The following is a 15,354-nucleotide window of genomic DNA, read 5'->3' as shown; positions in this document are numbered from 1 at the left end:
CAGTTGGCAATGATTGACGACATCCCCTAATCTAAACCCCCCAATTGGGCAAGGAAAAACTCAAAGCCCCATTTGGGGAAAAAATTAAACGAAAAGGGACCGCAGATGGGGGGGATTCCCTTTCCAGGATGACCAGGCTGCAAAGGCTATCGAGTGGGCAACATTTATCACGTAGTCTGGTGCTGTACAATGTTCATTACGATGACAAGATGCCGTACAATGTTCATTAAGATGGCATACGAGTCTTTAAATGGACTCGTATGAAGATAAAAGGCGCCGCAGGCCTTTGGTGGTTCTGCCACAGGACCTGGCCCGGTCATCGGAGCAAAATCCTCCATGGCAATGGCTCCGGGTGAAGTGGTCCACTTCAGATCTTTTCCCAGTTGGTCGGTGCAGAACCCAAACAGCAGGAGCCTCAGGTTCGGTCAACGTCACCTCTTCGAGCAGGAGATGTAGGGGGAGGAGATAGGACAAGCGGTAGTAAAACAGGTCTACGTGTACTTTAACTAAATGCCAAAGAGTAGGAATAAGGATTTAAACATTTCTACTGCGGTAGGAGCTCTAATATCCATGGGTGGGGCATTTCAGAGTACTGGAGCCAGAATGGGGGTAATATGATCGAATTTTCTCGTCCTCGTCAAAAGTCTTGCTGCACCGTTTTGTATTAACTGCAGGCTTTTAATACTAAACATGGGAAGACCACAAAGCAGCACGTTACAATCGTCGAGGCAAGACATAACAAATGAGGGACTATGATCTCTGCGTCACTAGCATAGCATATATTTTTCTCACTCTTACTCCAACCAGCCATGAACCTAAAGAAAAAAATAAATAAAATCATATCCATGCCAAGTGAGCAGAGATTGCACAACCCGAGTCTTGACAGGACTAATATAAAAAGTGATGAATTGATTCACAGACATGGCTGAAAGAGTGAAGTGACATCACATTCCTCCAGAGCTTTATATTCAATTCCATCTCTGGCAGGGCACCACGATATAGCTTTTTCTTTTTTCTCTTCAACTCCTGAGACACTTTCACACACAGAACATGGTCAGCAAAATATGTGTGCGTTATACACTGCCCCTCCTTGCTCCCTCTGCCTTGCACTGCAGTTTCATCAGCCATGGTTCATGTTAAACAAGCACTTCCTCTTATTAGAAAGCCAGGTGGTTAGAGTATCGTCATCTGTTCCTATACAGTGTTGATACTTTGATAAATATTGTCCAATGTCACGCGTAATCACAATTTTGTCTTATGTGTTTATAAAACACTTAGGCGGTTGGTTTTGGATCGCCTTATTGTGATACTATCATTGGAAAGATATTGTGATAAAATATGGTGAGTCATTCATTATTGCCAGCCCTCGTTTACAGTCGTAGGTGGGAAAATAGTTTTATATTGTGATGTATCGTATCAAGTATCAGTAACGATACAAATATCGTTGCTGTCCCAATGTCACAAATTTTATTTCTGTATCGTGATACTATCGGTATTGTTTTTTTAAAGATCAACGAGGCCTACTGTGAATAGTGAACATCTGTGAGTAATTGACGCCTGCCAGTTTTGTAATTGCCTATAGATGCCACAAGATGGTGGCAAAGCACTATTTACTGTATGTGTCAATAAAACTCCAACTCACTTCACCAGAGGTACTTGACCCCAGCACAAAAACAGAGAATAGGTGAGTTCTTCAGCAAATAACAGAGGATAGGTTCCAAAATGAAAATCTTCGAATGCTGAATCGCGAGTATGTGGGGTATACTAATTCTCTGTAGTATCGTATTGTGTGAAACGCTACAATTCCCACCCCGAGTTAGAAGTAACCTTACTAACAGAAGAAGCATGAAGTGAACACCAGGTTCACTACATTGCTCACGCCAGTAAGAGTAAAAACATGAGAGAGGCGATTGAAATCACATGAAATCAGTGGCTCTCACTTGCTAGACTTGTAACCGGGTGCGGGTGGGGGGACAGCGGGGGCGAGATGAAGCTGAGGTATTTCCGAGTCTCCGCCGTCACATGCGCTGCTCCTCTCCTCCACCAGCAGCACACCTTGACAGTGACTTTGTGTGACAGCAGATATAATGTGATTGCTCCATCGTCCCTCGGGTCCGCCACAGTTGATGGAGACTTCTGCGCTCGCCTATGCTTCCCAGCGACAGCAGTGACAGCAAAAGAGAGGGAGAAAAAAAAGAGGGGAAAAAAAGGCTTAAGCATAATGACCAGTGGCGTTTTTCACAGGGCCTTGTGTGCCTTCACTTTTGTCTTTAGTAAGTGAAAAAGCACGGTCTACTCGTTTGAGATAAGGCCACTGTCTCGTCCATTTATATATTCCTTTTCGTTGCCTTCAAAAAGCCTTTTAGTTGCTTTTCACAGCAACTCGGAATAAGACAACTAAAGTGGATGATGGCATAATCATTACTTGGTGAATCATTTTCTCTCATCTGGTTTATTTTAATCATGCTCGTTCGTTTCGTTATACTGTATATTATGGTTTGCTGCTGTAACCGGTGAATTTCCCCGCTGTGGAATCTATATTGGCCTCTTGTTCTTCTTCTTGAACAACACTTAACATCAGCAGACGTCACAAAAAATCTGGAGAGGGGCGTGCCTCTAATTTGGGTCCCGAGTAGGTGAGTTTTTCCACACCAACTCAGGCTAGTTCTGTCCTAACTAATCCTTGTTGCATGAACTGATGAAGCCTGCTCGGATGAGAGGCGGAATGTCTTCTGAGACAACCACAACAGTCCAGTTGCCATCGAGAATCGGTTAGGAGTAATCATTACAAAAGATGTCTTCACAAATGGTGGTGCAAACCTCGAGTGTACACGAACAACAGGAAAGCCAAGCTAGAAAAACAACAACAACAAAAAGCCTTCATTCTGGAATCACATTCCTTGGAGATTGTGTGTCATTTTATGTATGGCCAACAAGATTGTGAGTCGAAAAGTGCTTTTTTCCTTTCTCACATTTCAACCTAATGCTCCAAAACTGACAGGAAGACACTTCACAGTGCAGATGGATGTTCTACAGTGAAAGGAAAACAAGAATACTTGACTGTCATTTCTAAATGATAAATGCTAGATTTGTGTTGTAAGGTATAAAACCTCTTAAAGATTGTTATATTTCAAATCCACAACTGTAGTGTCCAAATATTTCTGAACTGTGTATTTTCAGCCGAAAATCCCCCTGTCTTTGCCTCAGACAAATCAAGTCTATTTTAACCTTCACTGATGTCTGGGATTTACTTTATTTTGTTTTACAACGCCATCATGAGTCTAGAGCGGCGTGATGATGTGGGGTGCGTACGCCGTCACGTTTACTGTAAGTGTGTCACATCAGGTGAAGCTGTGTCTCATACCTGCAGGCAATACATGCCACCGCTGTCTATGCAGCTCATGGCCAAATGGGGTCTAACATCTTGTGTCAGGCCCCTTTTGTCTGTTCAACACTTACTGTAAAAACCAGCTGAGTTCAGGTGTTGCTGGCAATTTTATTCCACACTGCGGTTTACACTTTATTAGGTACACCTGCACATACTCATGACGTCAAATACAAAGGCTCCATTGAAATCTTTAAAGATCAGTTTTAAGTTTGTTTTGATTGGCATTGTTGAGAGGTATTAATGTACAGTAATAACGTTTTTTTTATTCTTCCTTACCACATCCATCCATCCATTTTTTGAGCCGCTTCTCCTCACTAGGGCCGCGGGCGTGCTGGAGCCTATCCCAGCTGTCATCGGGCAGGAGGCGGGGTACACCCTGAACTGGTTGCCAGCCAATCGCAGGGCACATACAAACAAACAACCATTTGCACTCACAGTCATGCCTACGGGCAATTTAGAGTCTCCAATTAATGCATGTTTTTGGGATGTGGGAGGAAACCGGAGTGCCCGGAGAAAACCCACGCAGGCACGGGGAGAACATGCAAACTCCACACAGGCGGGGCCGGTGATTGAACTCAGGTCCTCAGAACTGTGAGGCTGACGCTCTAACCAGTCTTCCACCGTGCCGCCTCCTTACCACATTCTCCACCCAAATTTCCCTTTGGTTATGTAATATTTGCATGATTAAGCAAAAAAATAAAAAAAAAAGTGATAAAAGCATAACTTCTGTTGTCAATTGAAACGTACAGTTAAAACCCAAATTATTTGAGATTAGGCATCATAAACTATTGAATAGGTAGCTTTTAGCTGTAAAAGGTGTCCTACGATAGGCTGGCGATTAGTCCAAGGTTAACAAAGTCAGCTGGGATATCTAGCTCACCCATGACTTTAATGAGGACAAGTGGCATAGAAATTAGAAGGATGTAGAATTGGAAATGGCACAATGAAGTGTCTTGTGGTTGTGTTAGGGAAAGAGATAAATTCCATTTTCATCATCATTTAAATTGCTGATGATTTATATCCCTTAACTTATCAAGCAGCTTTGACAAAACAATTTTCTGCACTGTTCAAAAGGTTCATGATATCTTCTGGGATAATAGAGCATTCCAATCAATTATAAATTGAGAACATTTGGATATACCTCGATTGAGAAAGGGTATGAATCATCTTGGAAATGTAAAATATAATGAAAATAGCAAACAGCAATTGTGAAACATCACGGTTCTGAACTTACCTACACCTGCTTCAATTTATGGGGTATTACTTATCAATGCCCTACGCTTTTCTCAAATGTTCATTTAGCATTTACAACAGAAATTGAGATCTTAACATTGGCAAAAATAAATAAATAATAAAAATAAAATAAATAAATAAATGGATGCCGTTTTTCAATTATGATGAAGTTATTACATGAATTTCTCATAAATTCGACTTCACTCAAAAGACAGTCCATAGTTTCATTTATGTTGACCTTATCATTGACGCCTCATTGATTTAAATGTTTTATGGTGCATAATCATACCCAGTGTCATACAGTAAACCTTTTGGGAGATGTCGAGAGAAACACTGTAGGTTGCCTAAATCCATACGTTTGTAATTTTCTTTGCAAAGGCAGAACACTTGTACTGTGTCCCTAATGTTGTGCCCTGGAGGGACACTGTTGAGATGCATAAGCATACAGTCTTATCACTTTCACAGAACATGTTATAGTGCAGCAGGGAAACCTTTATATGGTCAAGTCTCTCCTATAAGTGGTTCACCCTTTGCTTCATGTGATAGCAATACACCATCTACATAATGTACGATGAAGGAGTGTGGTGAAAGGACATTCCAGGGAAATAACTTTGCCTCAGCTGTCACGGTTAGTGATGTGGGATGAAAATCCATGCACCGGCTATACACACGTAAAACCTGCATCCCGTTTACCTTCAATGGGAGCACTGCTGAAAAATACCATAATCAGACTGGAAGCTTGGGAGAAACCAACCCTACCAGATGATTTATTTGAAGTCTATTCATTTTATTCCCCGCCGCTTCTTGGACGCGATGGCCTTAATTATGGTTAGTCTATTGAAGAGCAAATGAGCTTGCCAGCGTTCCATCTTGTTGTCACAGGAGAGGAGGAGAAAGGAGTGTGTTTGTTCGTGCGTGCATGTGTTTTTGTGTGTGTCGGCATCTTCGCAGGTGGAGTACGTTGTGCACTTTCTCCTTGCCACTAATCCGCCCGTCACTAATGAAGTGTGGCGCTTAAGAGTGGGAGAGACCGGGCGCCAACCATTAGTCTTATCCATTCCCGTTAATGCTCACAGATTACTTATTATTCCCTGATTAGTAAACAGTCCTCAAAGCAGCCCTAAATAAGGCGAGCTTCGTTAATGATTAGCATTAAATCTATCAATATCCCTGTTAACGGCATTGTCAGCCAGGAGAGCCTCTACCTACATTATTATAATTTTTAGTCAAAAGCATCTTGTGTGAAAAAGATTATATGAATAAAGGTATATTTGACATTGACAATAGCATCTTCTTCCAATGTAATCATTTTATAAACAATGCACATTAGCTTGGTATTTGGAAATCCCAGAGCAAAAACAAATAATCCCATTAGTAAACCGAGTGAGGCCGTATTGATTTTTGGAAAACATTAGCCAATCAATTTGCGAGGGGTAATCAAATTCCTTTAATTTGAGCGCCACAATAAAAAAAAATAATAATAAAAAAATGCAAACGATTGTGCTAGTTAAAAGTTAAGAGCATAATAATGTTAGGCATGCCTCTCAAGCCACACGTTAATGGGTAGCACAGATATTAAAAATAAATGTGATTACTCAGTCGAGCGTTCTTTCCTAAAGGTAAAGAAATAACCGTTGATGTACAGTGGCTCCTCTAGAATTTAATCCCCCCCTCAAATTTCAACCCTTGTCACGCAAGAGGCTATATGAAATGTCAGCATAGTGTGGAAGATCTCACTTCACATTTGGTTTGCTTGCAATACAAATTCCAGAAGAAGGGTCAGCCTCACCGGTGTTAAAAGAAAAACACAAGAAGCTTATGGTTACTTGTTACTTTACAGGGCATCCTCGGTGTACTACATACGGGATTTCGAGGTTATGAACGGCGCATGATGAACTACTCTCATAACGGAGTACAAGAAGGCACGCTCGGTTACCACCGTACTTGAATGTTTTCCTTTGATTGTTTTATATTCTGGCCTAGAAGTGTTTGTCAAACAAATACTGTATTAACAGTAAATATGACTTAACGACTGCGTTAGTGTAGGTTAGTGATAGACTATGGTGTGTTCCGAATTTGTTTTATTGATTTTGCATTTGACTTTTAACAGCAGATTACTTATTTTTTACACTTGTATGACAGCCAATAATACTACTGTAATAATATTGTCATGTTTAAAAAGCTTTTATGACGGTGACAGTTTTGCCCTGGATTAGACACAAATATTATACACAATGAAATTGCGTGAATGAGTTATTTTAAAGTTCATACTATACTGCTTATTCTCTTTTCGGCCATAGGTGAGCTGGAGCTATCCCAGCTGACTTTGGGCGAGAGGTAAATTGCACCATGGACTGGTCAGTAGCCAATTACAGGGCACATATAGCATTCATACTCAACAGTCGTCTACCGTGCTGCCCATTATTTTCTCATTATTGTTTTTAAAAATATTACATATTCATTTGATTCCTTTGTTGCAAAAACAAATTAATTCATACCTTTATTTGTCTCCAATCCATGAAAACATCCCAACCGGTGGTTAGCAATACATGGCAGTATACAAACAAATTGTCACACATGCGAAAACACTAAACCACTAAATATTTATGTCAGACTGGACTTGAACCTCTGCCACTCTTAGTTGGATTAAATATTGGGCGCAATTAAATTGTTGTGGTATGGTATAAATAGCCTGGGGATGTTGTACAAACTATTGTAATGCATTGTGTTGCGTGTTCATATCTCCCTGCTCTCACAACACTAATCCTTAAAACATTGTAAATTCTATGTTGCCTCAAATTACACCATAGCTGAGGTTGTTTTCTTTGCAATAATCTCACAGGCCAGAATAACTTGATTAGATTAAAAAAATAGTCAAACTATTGATTGGATGTACTGTAGGTGAAATTAATCTGAAGCAAAATTGTCTTGGTATTCATTTCTCCTGTTCCTTTTAAAAGTGAGGAGTGCTCACGCATTAGCAGCCACCCATTAAAATTCAATTATGTAGCTATTGGAAGTAGGCTAATATATATCTATTCTTAAAAGGTGTCGTTTACTCTTAAATGACCTGACTAATTTCGCTTGTTCTCTGTCTCCATATATACTCTATATAGAGAGATCGAGCTATCTATCTAGAGAGAGAGGGAAAGAGAGGGAGAGAGAGAGAGAGAGAGAGAGAGAGAGAGAGAGAGAGAGAGAGAGAGAGAGAGAGAGAGAGAGAGAGAGAACTTGAATGTGCCTTACATGCACAGTACATTTTTCTTCTCTTCTCATATTCTTCTTATCTTAACACCTCTTGTCAAGGAGAAAAATAAAAACAGAATTATATTTTACCCAAGGATGGTCTTCGGTGAAGTCTCGTGAAGTACAGTTACATATTGTGTAACACTCTTGGTCAAATTCTGAATGACAGTGAAACAAAATCATTAAAACATCCAAACGCATCACCAAAAGTGTACCATTTTAAACCCCCGGGTATGTGTTTGTGCCACATGAAAAAAAAAATTCTTATATGTATTATATACTTCCCTCGTTCCTGAAATCATTACAGAAAAGCTAAGGTTTTATGTGCAACAGTACAGCCGCACATTTTTGATCATGCCATTATGATAGTTATTATAATGTGCAGTAAAACATGTCCACTTTATAGTCATTGTATAGAATGGAATGAAGGGTGTCATTTTGAAATATGCCACTCTTCAATAAACTGTATATCATACACAACAGAGCGGCCGTGGGCACACCCAACACAGTGATGTCTCCGTCATTAAAGAGCTTATTTCATTTGACTTCCCGGTGACAGTTTTTACAGCGAAAGTCACCTCTATTGCTCCCAATGTCCCTTCTGAAAGTGACTAGTGTAATCATTAATAACTATATAATGTCTCCTAGATTGAAATGATTGTGTAATAAAAGCAGGAGGAATACAAAGTGTCTGAAATACCAGGAAAGCAGCAGAGGCTTAATTACGTTAACAATCCATTAAACGCTTCAGTCAAATATCAGCAAGAGCACTATTAATTGGTGTGAAACAATGCTGGTCGATTTGACGTGTATTGGGAGAACAAAACATCTTTTTTTTCTCTTCACAGTGTCTTGGTCCGATCAAAGACTTTGATTAAGCGACAGAAGTGGCGCTTGAAGCCTCATGAACTATAAGCTCTTTCAGTCACAACATATCTTAATTACAGAAGATCTGTCTCCCCTCAGAAAGAACATTCTAAAGAGTCAATGGACCTTTGTTTGGCATATACTGTAGATATTTAAAAGGAAATCTCTTCCCCTGAGATTTTGATTGATATCGGTAGAAGGATGATGAGGATGGAGCTGCCAGGCAAGAGAGCTAGAGGAAGACCAAAGAGAAGACATGAGGGCAGTTGGTGTTCGAGAGGAGGATGCAGGAGATAGGCTTACATGGAAAAGGATGACGCGCTGTGGCGACCCCTAACGGGACAAGCCGAAAGGAAAAGAAGAAGCAGAAGTAATCAAAGAACACCAAAACGGTGCTTCTGCAAAATAATTATGTGACGTGCGGTGAGAAATTTATCCCAGTGTTACTGCAAAGTTGTAAGCGGTTCGTAAACCATTATAATGAGAGACTGGATTGTTGCATTGCCTCAAGGTACCACAGCAGTGTTTAGAATGCTGCCTCGCCTAGCATAGTATAGAAATCCATCCATCTATCCATTTTATATAGCGGAGGTCCTCATTCGAGTCACGGGTGAACTGGAGCCTATCACAGGTGACACTGGGCGAGAGTTGCGGAGTGGCTCATTTTCACATAACCATCCATCCATTTTGTGAGCCGCCTATCCTCACAAGGGTTGCGGGAGTGCTTTAGCCTATACCAGCTATCATCGGGCAGGAGGCGGGGCACACCCTGAACTGGTTGCCAGCCAATCGCAGGGCACACATAAACAAACAACCATTCACACTCACATTCACACCTAGGGGTAATTTAGAGACTTCAATTAACCTACCATGCATTTTTTTGGGATGTGGGAGGAAACCGGAGTGCCCGGAGAAAACCCACGCAGACACGGGGAGAACATGCAAACTCCACACAGGCGGGGCCGGGGACTGAACCCCGGTCCTCAGAACTGTGCGGCAGACGCTCTAACCAGTCGGCCACCGTGGCGCCCATTTTCACATAATATAATCAATAACAGTAAAGGCACATGGAAAAATTTGTTTCCAACAATTTAAACTGTCTGGATACAAGTACAGAAATTATCCTAACTACTCATTAAACTCATTAGACTCTTTCTTGTCTTTATACTATTGTAATAACTGTAAAGACATTACAGTTACGACACGTTCACAAATTCATACTTTTTTATTCATATCTCAGAAATAACCATTTATGTTGCTGTCTGCTATTGTGCGAATGCAAAATGGCTGCCTCATCCTGGCACTTCAGCTCACAGATCCCTCTGGTGTATTGCAACAACATAATGAGCCTCTGTCCTGTGGCAATAACGGTAAAGACATCTTGAGTGACAAAGAGAGACCGTTTGGAAAAGAAGCAAAAAAAAGGAACTCTGAAGACACTTGTCATATACTGCCCCCCTCTGGCTTGGAGTAACAATGATGCATTAACTTCCTCAAATTGTCAAACAATGATGAAATACAGCTTTATTGGTAAAAGGGCATTTATATTTGGCAGTGTCTTATGAAATATCCATAATTTATACATCCTCCTGTGCAAGAAAACTGCATCGATACCACCTTACACAGAAACATGCTCAAATCTGAGCAGTATTTGAAGCGATTGCGGGCTGAACGCACAGTGCGTGACCCGGAATGAATGTGTTCGGAATCAGCCAATCAATTAGTAATGCTGCCGGTGATAGCGACTCAACTAATCCCTCGGGGGCCTTGGGGGAAATCTGAATTTTATTGCATTCCCCACTCAGCAGCGACTGTTTCTGCTGGAGCCAAACCAGACTAATCAAACAGCATTACTGTAGACGATCAATAGGCAGACAAAGTGATACATGGGCCTGTATATTCATATCATATAACATTAAAACACACGTACACACATATTCAATGACGGCATGTCCTCTGAGATTCATTAGTGTTACACAAAAATATTAATATCCATATGTCTGGTAAAAATGTGCTGCCTTCACACTTTGGCCATGCTGTGTCAAAACTGATTTCTGTTGTATGTGAATAATTATAGAGGCAATATGAAATAAATAGTCCTGTGGAATAAGTTACGCTCAGATTGAAAAAGTTTGTTCAGTGCTGATGCATCGCTGAGTCGACAGTCACCCAGACAGTATCCATATCAACAGTATGTTGAACAATGGGAAAACATGAGAGCGCGGAAGATTTCTTTTAAATCAAACAGTTTTTTTTAAAGATAATATTGTACTGTGACATTGTGTCTGTAAAGGACTTTTATGCATGTGAGGGGGTGGGCTAAACCTCACTATAAAGTGGCAGAGTTGCATACACTTCTTTCACAAATAATCTAATCTTTTTAATTTGAGCGATAAGGTTGAATTGAATGTAATTATGTGCAGCTGGCTCTGCAAAGGATTCGTAAAAAAATGAGGCTAAGCCCATCTGCTGACTGGGAAAGCGGGTGCCGGTGACATTGGAGAGAATGAAAGGAAGAGAGTCTAAAATCATTAAATCGGCCACTATCTCCTCTCCTCTGCCACTCAGAGAGGAGGGGAAAAAAGAGGCACTAATGAAATATTAATGCCTTATTTGGAGATTTACATTAATCTTTCCTCCCTGTTTCTGGTCGTCTCCGCTACTTTCTCTCGCCTCCGAGAATATGAAATTTGAAAGCTGGGCTTGGGATGGCTTGAATGTATCTTTTGATGAGATGCATCTGAGAGTCTCATTCTCCTGTTTCGCAATCTACAGTTTCACATATTACAGAGTCTGACTGAAATTAAATTGCTTATCCCCCTCCCCTTACTTCTTAACACCATACATCTGCTGTGTTGATGTTCTCTTTGACAAGAGAAACGAGAATAAAGAAATAATTATTCTGAGCAAAGATTGACCCATTAGCTAGGGTGGCTGGTTTCATAGATATATTTTGGAACGGTTTTGGCCAAGAGGTAGTATAATCTAAAATACTTCACTAATGACCGTTGGTACCAGAAGTAACTAAAAGGCGCTGATACACAAAGTGTAAATGTGGTTTTATTAGCACCAGCATCCAATCTCAGCTTTTGAACAAAAATAACAGAAAATTTGACAGAAAAGTGACCTTTTTTTTGGTATATTTGTTAAAGCGTTGAACTCATGGAAAAATAAATCTGTTTTGTGTGAAGTTGTCAGGGTTTTCAGCTGAGAATTTTAGAACCATGTTAAACATTTATGGGATGTGTTTGTAGCCACTCTACTCATGCCTGTGTAGTGCTCGTACAGGTGCTCACACACTCAGCAGACGCTCTAACCAGTCTTCCACCGTGCTATAGGCGGCACGGTGGAAGACTGGTTAGAGCGTCTGCCTCACAGTTCTGAGGACCGGGGTTCAATCCCCGGCCCCGACTGTGTGGAGTTTGCATGGTTGTTTGTTTGTATGTATGTGCCCTGCGATTGGTTGGCAACCAGTTCAGGGTGTGACCCGCCTCCTGCCTGAAGATAGCTGGGATAGGCTCCAGCACTCCCGCGAACCTTGTGAGGATAAGCGGCTCAGAAAATGGATATATATATATATATATATATATATATATATATATATATATATATATATATATATATATATATATATATATATATATATATATATATATATATATATATATATATATATATATATATATATATATATATATATATATATATATATATATATATAGGTGGCATGGTGGAGACTTGTTAGAGCGTCTGCCTCACACTTCTGAGTTCTGAGGATCGCGGTTCAATCCCAGGCCCCGCCTGTGTGGAGTTTGCATGTTCTCCCTGTGCTTGCGTGGGTTTTCTCTGGGCACTACGGTTTCCTCCCCCATCCAAAAAACATCCCCGCCTCCTGCCCGAACATAGCTGGCATAGGCTCCAGCACGCCCACAACCCAAGTGAGGGGAAACAGCTCAGAAAATGGATGGATGGATATATATATATATATATATTATTTTTTTGTGGAGAGCTGTTAGCATATTGTAATGCATCAAGAAGAACAGAAAGGCAATGACATAAAGCCTTTGACAGAAAAATCAAATCATTTCCATCCCTTCGCCTACATTTCAAAAACATGCATGTTAGGCTCATTGAAGACTAAATTGTCCATAGGTGAAAATGTGAGTGTGAATGGTTATTTGTCTATTGTATATGGCACTGGGATCACTGACTGTCAGCTGGGATTGACTCCACCTTACCCGCAACTCTAATGAGGACAAGAGCTACAGAAAATAGACGGCTGATAAATGGAAAAAGTGTGCATGTTTTAGTGTAGAGGAGTCTAAAACGTATTGAGCTCAAGCTCCAAATTACAAATGTGCTCTGTTCCCCGGTCCCAAACGTACTAAAATGTATTATGTATTGCCATTATCACAATTACGGATCAATATTCAATATCAATAATACAGTACAACACAAACAAATCAAAAAGCCTTTTGCCCGGAAAATAAACTACAATTATTTCCAACATACATCCGAGAATCCATTTAAAAAATGACCAAAACCCTACATTTAGTAAACACTGATGTCAAGGATAAGTCCAGAGTGAGGCAGCTTCCTTGGGTATGGGTGCTCCCAGGAGACGGTTAGAAGTGTCAGATAAACCACCTGCAGTTTGCCCATTGTCCAATCTCCACTGAGACTTAAAGCGAATAAAAAGCTGACACCACTAACAGCTTTCCCGCACACTCCGGCACAGGGGAGTTAGAGTTACTTAGGTTATGAATAACAACCCTGATGTCTGCCTTTGCAAAAGTGCAAATGTACACTTGTTAGTAGAGAATTGGTTCAGAAATTGAAAACCGTAAGACCCCCTGATACCGATCAAAACGGTTTTACCATGACATCTTGCGCATTGATGCCCCGTGTGAGAAATGGTGGGAATGCTGCAATTTAACCACTGTTCCGTGGAACAACATAAATGCAGATGCTCTAAGTATGGATAGTATGGAACATTGATTCTGGAAGTGAGCATTTCTCTGCCAACTGCTATCCCATTAGCGATTCATCATTTCCGCCTTGAGGCCTTCTTGCCAGAACTCAGCCTTCAAGTGCTGTCCTTCAAAAGGCAGTCATTTCCTCCCAGTGTTTCCATTGCACCTGCATATATTTTGCTGCACAAGTCTCGCCCCTCAGTGTATCAAAGCAAATAAACTGGTGTGACAGTTACTGTGTATACCACTCGCAAACTCACACACCGCAGAAAATCACCAACTGCTAGCTGCTGCTGCGACACTGTCTGATGTCGTCTGTGCCTGAAGGCTTCATGCAGGAGCGAGCGTCTCTGCGTGCGCAAGTGGTGCAATGAAGGTGACATTAGCAGGGGGAGGGTCCATATGGTGTGAAGTCGTGTCGAGAGGGAAAAAGGTGACACCACGCAGCGTCAGTCACAATGACAGACACACTCGATCGTCCATCAGGGCTGACGACAACAACTAGATGAGCTAATAGGCCAAAATGGCTCAGACGACATTAAAGACCGCCTTCCAACCTCGACATCTACACAAAGACATACACACTTATCAGGATTACATGCTGAACTCATTTGGCTCATATTACTTCATATGTATATGTCTCATACAAAATTACATTACGAGAAAAGTGGAAGTCAGACATACTTTGTATCCCTATAAAATGACATTCAAGTGAAATGTTTTTTTTTTTTTACTCCAGGATATCCCTTAAAGTTGTGGATTGTAACTGGTATAAGCCATTGTCATAAATAGAACAGAGAAAAAAACAGTAGAAATGTCTCAGAAAAAAAAAAGACAAAAGAATGAATATTTGTTACAGCATTGGCCAGCCCCATGATGGCTGTCGGCCCACCGGGCTAGTCCACCACTGCCTGCAGCTGATTACAAGGTAGACCTCACACCAATATTTTGCTGTCAGGTGCAAGTTTAAAATACACCTTTGACGATGTTTATTTGTATTTCTAAAATTGCAGGGAGAAGGGACAGAATTGATCCAACGTCTGTTCATTGAAAATATGTTTGATTGATGCGCTTTCTCGCAGTCTCTCTCTCTCTCTCTCTCTCTCCCTCTCTCTCTCATTACCCAGTCTGAGCTACCGACTTCCATAATCCTGGAAGGTTCTAGCGCCACTGTGTTGTGATTGGTTAGACATTGCATCAGGGTGATGTAATACTCCTAGGACTGGCTAGTGTGTTGTGCGTGGAGGAGAGGAAGGGGTGGGTGGGTTGGCTGAGTACTGGGTGAGGAGAGAACTGGGAGTAAAGGGGGGAGGGGGTTATTGCGCAGAAGTCTCTCTCTCTCTCTCTCTCTTGCTTGCTTGCTGGTTTACTCTCTTTCTCTCGCCTGCAGCCAGCCAGTGTGCCTGTGCAGCCACCACAGAAAGCCTCTATAATCCCAAAGCACACAGCAGTGCTTTGGAGAAGGAGGGAAATAATCAAGACTGTTTCCATAGGCCTCCATCTAAAGGCTGGAGATAAGCTTTGCTATACACGCTGTGTACTGTTAGCAGTTGTGTGTGTTGGGGATACATACACAAAGCAGAAATGGGATTTTGGAGGGGACTGAAATTCAATCATTAATTGCAAATAGACATAGGAAAGGGGGAT

The 15,354-nt window shown here is 41.1% G+C and overlaps 1 long non-coding RNA gene across 2 annotated transcripts in view; it reads right to left on the bottom strand.

Moving 5' to 3' along the window:
• The window catches only part of LOC133488230 (uncharacterized), a 134,858-nt gene continuing 119,504 nt past the window's right edge, over nt 1-15,354 (bottom strand). For both annotated transcript variants that reach the window (XR_009791583.1, XR_009791584.1), the window contains exons 3-4: nt 1,941-2,146; nt 1-437 (exon numbers count right to left, since the gene is read on the bottom strand). This is a non-coding gene — a long non-coding RNA (uncharacterized LOC133488230). The remainder of the gene's footprint in view (nt 438-1,940; nt 2,147-15,354) is intronic.

Source organism: Phyllopteryx taeniolatus, chromosome 13, assembly GCF_024500385.1.
Source record: "Phyllopteryx taeniolatus isolate TA_2022b chromosome 13, UOR_Ptae_1.2, whole genome shotgun sequence".
NCBI lineage: Eukaryota > Metazoa > Chordata > Actinopteri > Syngnathiformes > Syngnathidae > Phyllopteryx > Phyllopteryx taeniolatus.
The sequence above is the reverse complement of the archived record's forward strand: the minus strand, read 5'-3'. Positions and strand labels throughout refer to the sequence as shown.